The sequence below is a fragment of the Macrobrachium nipponense genome, chromosome 28, assembly GCF_015104395.2.
Source record: "Macrobrachium nipponense isolate FS-2020 chromosome 28, ASM1510439v2, whole genome shotgun sequence".
Classification (NCBI taxonomy): domain Eukaryota; kingdom Metazoa; phylum Arthropoda; class Malacostraca; order Decapoda; family Palaemonidae; genus Macrobrachium; species Macrobrachium nipponense.
Genome location: NC_087217.1, coordinates 27,929,682 through 27,934,681, shown reverse-complemented (window position 1 = coordinate 27,934,681; position 5,000 = coordinate 27,929,682). Strand labels below are relative to the sequence as shown.

General features: G+C 34.9%; 1 protein-coding gene across 1 annotated transcript in view; it reads right to left on the bottom strand.

Moving 5' to 3' along the window:
- LOC135201613 (uncharacterized) overlaps nucleotides 1–5,000 on the bottom strand; it is a 90,219-nt gene that overhangs the window by 12,234 nt on the left and 72,985 nt on the right. The gene's annotated exons all lie outside the window — the stretch shown is intronic.

Below are 5,000 nucleotides of genomic sequence, written 5' to 3'. Positions count from 1 at the left end.
CTTTATTTTTATTTTTATTTGCTTTTCCAGGAGTAAGAATTCCTCTCTCATGTTTCCTGGCTTAAGGAATGTGTTTGAAGAGGAGGACTTTTTGGAGGTGGGTGGGTGGGGGGGGGGGGAGCTTGCTTAGGTTCCCCATGTCTGTTTTGGAGGGGGTTTTGGGGAAGAAGGATGGTGGAAGGGAAGGAGGGTTGTTAATGAATATGACCCGCAGGTTAATGCCTGTGAAATTACCTGTGTTGGGAAGAATGGCGGTGCGATTGTTGGTGACAAGGGACATAAGTTTGTTGATATGAAAAAAAAAAGAAATATATATGGTTGCAAGGGAAATGTGATTGTTGATGACGAGGGAAATGAGATTGTTGATGGCAAGGGAAATGTGATTGTTGGTGTAATGGAAACGTGATTGTTGATTTGAAAAAAGAAATGTATGTAATGGGAACGGAGATGTGATTGTTGACGACGAGGGAAATGTGATTGTTGGTGACAATGGAAACGTGATTGTTGATGACAAGGGAAATGTGATTGTTGATATGAAAAAAGAAATGTATGTGATGGGAAGGGAAATGTGATTGTTGATGACAATGGAAATATAATTGTTGATGACAAGGGAAATAAGTTTGTTGGTATGCAAAAAGAAATGTATGTGATGACAAGGGAGATGTGATTGTTGGTGACGATGCAAATGTGATTGTTGATGACAATAGAAACGTGATTGTTGATGACAAAGAAAATAAGTTTGTTGATATGAAAATAGATATGTTTGTGATGACAAGGGAAATGACATTGTTGGTGAAAAGCAAATGCGATTGTTAATGACAATGCTCATGTGATTGTTGATGACAATGGAAATGTGAATGTTGATGAAAAGCAAATGTGATTGTTGATAAAAAGGAAATGCGATTGTTGATGAAAAGGAAATGTGATTTTTGATGAAAAGGAAAATGATTGTTGATATGAAAAAAAGAATGTATATATGAAGACGAGGAAAATGCAATAGTTGATGAAAAAAGGCGAAAATAATATTGGTAAAAGACATAATCAAGCCTTTTTTTTTTTTTAAATAGTGGAAGTGAATGATACGGAAAAGTGAGTTACGTAAACGCTTCTAGATAAAAAAATTTTTAACATAAAGTCATTGTTATATACAATATGTCATTTATTCCAAATGCATTATAGTAACAACATTGGGAAAAGAATAGATTTACCAAGCATTTTGTTAATTACAGTGGACAATCAAAATTTCACAATTATTAAAATTACTTTTCTCTTGTGTCGTGTTTTGCTTTTGTTTTATCGCATCTGAATTTGAGTTCAAAAAAAAAATAAAGAACGAAAACTGCTGAGAATCGGTACATTCTTCATTCATCTCGAAATATCCGGCATCTGTCAATAGTGCGGCGTGCCCCAAGGAAATGATTTATAAGACCGCCTGCCATCTTCAAGTCCGTCATTATCGACTTTATTTTTTTTATTTTATTTTTTTTTTTTACGTTTGAGGGCTCTCACCAATATGAGTTCATTCTTTGACCCGCAATCATACCCCCATCCATAGCCCCTCTATTAATCGAAAGACACCCCCTCAACCCCCAAGTCCAGGTCACTCTCCAACACCAGGTCACCCTCTAACCCCAGGTCAAACTTCAAGGCCACCCTCCCACTGCAGGTCACCTTCTAAACCTAGGTCAAACTCCAAGTCTAAGTCACTCCCTTACTGCAGGTCACCCTCCAACCCCAGATCAAACTCCAAGTCCAGTTCACCCTTCCACTGCAGGTCACTCTCTAACTGCAGTCACCCTCCAACCCCAGGTCACCCTCCGACACCAAGTCACTCTCTAACTGCAGGTCACCCTCCAGCCCCAGGATTTAGACCCTAAGAACCTCCACTCACTTTAAATTCATATCAACAGGTGATGTTTACCTTTTCAGTCAAGTGACCTTTCAACCTCCTCTGTTCGCATTTGTAATGACCTGGCCACCAACCCCAAATGATACCATCAGTTCCTTGCAGTGGAAGTTCGTCTTCGCTTTAAGCTTCCCCAATCCTCAAAAGTGTCTCCAAAGTGACGCAACCATCCTCAATTCTAATAAAAGTGACCTTCTCAACCATCGTCACCCTGATGATGTCCTTTTCAACAATCGTGAGTTATAAAAAGTGTCCTTTCTAATTACCCACAACCTTTACAGTGTACCCTTCCAACCTTCCCTAACCTTCCCAAATCCTCAAAAGTGTCCCTTCCAACCTGCCTCGATGGCTTAAAGAAAAAAAAGTCTATCTCCACTATTCCAAGCCCTTTCTTCGTCCCGAAAGTTGCTGCCCATATCACACAGTGACAGCCAACAATTGAACTCCCCTGAATGAGTCTGAAAGTGCTTGCTCTCTTCTTCTTCTTCTTCTTCTTCTTCTTCTTCTTCTTCTTCTCTTTGACGGTTTTCTCCTCTCCGCGTCTTCTCTCCAGTTCTTTCTTTCTTCTTTCACTCGTTTATGGTTCTTTTTCCCTCCTCTCTTCCATCCTCATTTTTCTTTCTTCTCTCTTTTTGCATCGTCCCCTTCTCCTTTGTTCTTTCTCGCTCTTCGTTATGTGGTTGCTGCGATGTTTTCGAGCTTCTCTCTCTCTCTCTCTCTCTCTCTCTCTCTCTCTCTCTCTCTTTCTTTTCTTTCTTTCTTTTTCTTTCCTTCTTCTCTCTCTCTCTCTCTCTCTCTCTCTCTCTCTCTCTTTCTTCTTTCTTTCTTTTTCTCTTTCCTTCTTTCTTTTCTCTCTCTCTCTCTCTCTCTCTCTCTCTCTCTCTCTCTCTCTCTCTCTCTTCCTTCTTCTTCTCTTCTTCTTCTTCTCTCTCTCTCTCTCTCTCTCTCTCTCTCTCTTTTCCTTCTTCTTCTTCTTCTTCTTGTCTCTCATTGTCTCTCTCTTCTCTCTCTCTTCTTCTTATTCTGCTTCTTCTTCTCTGTCTCTATCTCTCTGCTCCTCCTACTTCTTCTTCTTCTTCTTCTCGGGTATGTGGTTGCTGCGATATTTTCGAGCTCTCACTCTCTCTCTCTCTCTTCTTCTTCTTCTTCTTCTTCTTCTTCTTCTTCTTCTTCTTCTTCTTCTTCTTCTTATTCAGCGTAAATGAAAACTGTAATCTTTGTGCAGAATATTTCCAGCCTTTTCACGAGGGCCTCCGTCGTCTCTTGTGACGCTTTTAATGAATATTCTTGACGTTTTACTTTATGAATAATTTAGTTTAATGTCCCCTAACAAATTCAGCGGGGCACTTAGGGGAAGTGGTTGTGGATTGGCTTTTTCCACTGCTTTATATCTATACGTATGTATATGTATATATATGTTTAGACATTTATATTTATATGTATTTTATGTAAGTATGTATCTACATATATACACTCACCACACACATATATACATATGTGTATATATATATATATATATATATATATATATAATATATATTACATTTATATTTATATATATGTATATATGATGATTTGTATAGTATATGTATATATAATATATAAATACACTATATATATACACTATATTTATATATCTATATATATATATATACATATACATATATATATATATATATATATATATATATATATATACATACATATCTATATATATATATTATATATATATATATATATATATATATATATATATATATATATATATATATATATATATATAGAGAGAGAGAGAGAGAGAGAGAGAGAGAGAGAGAGAGAGAGAGAGAGAGAGAGAGATTTGACTATTTGTTATATATTCGTAAATACCTCACTGCAATATATATAAGCACAGACAATAACCCACATCTTGCACACAAGCAATTCAATGGCCGCACAAAGAGAACGTCTAGAGAGAGAGAGAGAGAGAGAGAGAGAGAGAAGACGAGAGAGAGAGAGAGAGAATTTAATAATAATTGGCCTCCCTAATTATGCCCTAAGGTCACCGCCCACCATCAGCTGCTGCTGCTGCTGCTGTTGGCTCTGGAAACCTTGTAAGTCCAAATACCCAAATACCCCAGAGGCACCAACGGGGAATTCATCGCGCGATAATTGATCCGAAGAATATTTAATTCCAAGAATATTTAATTCAAAGGAATATTAATTTTCCTTCGGTATTTGTGACACTTATTGCTGTTTGATTTCCCGTCGTGCGAAGCAGGGTTTGTTTTACTTATTTTAATTAATTTTTCATGCTTCCATTATTAATCTCGTGCCAATGCAGTTTTCTTTATTTATTTTAATTAGTTTTTCATGCCTGCATAATTGATCTTGTGCCAATGCAGTTGTTTTATTTAATTTTATTAATTTTTCATGCTCGCATTATTAATCTTGCACCAATGCAGTTTTTAATTTAATTTAATCAATTTTTAATGCTTGCATTGTTAATCTTGTGTGAAGCAGTTTTGATTTATTTAATTTAATTAATTTTTAATTAATCATTTTTCATGCTTGCACTATTAATCTTGTGTGAAGCAGTTTTTATTTGATTTAATTTAATTTAGTTAATTTTTCTTGTATGAATGCATATGAATGCAGTTTTTTTATTTGGTTGTTTTTAAATAATTTTTCATGCTTACATAGTTAATCTTGTGCCAATGCACTTTTTTATTTAATTTAATTCCTTTTTCATGCTTGCATAATTAATTTTGTGTGAAAGCAGTTTTTTATTTGATTTTATTTATCTAATTTTTCATGCTTGCATAATTAATTTTGTGCCAATGCTTTTTTTTAGTTTAATTTAATTAATTTTTCATCCTTGCATTATTAATCTTGTAAGAATACAGTTTTTTTTATTTAATTTAATTAATTTTTCATGCTTGCATAATTAATCTTGTGTCAATGCAGTTTTTTTATTTGATTTAATTTAATTAATTTTTCATGCTTGCATATTAATCTTGTGCCAATGCAGTTTTTTTATTTGATTTGACTAATTTTTCATGACTGCATTATTAAAACTGTCTGAATGCAGATTTTTTATCTTCATTTTAATTTG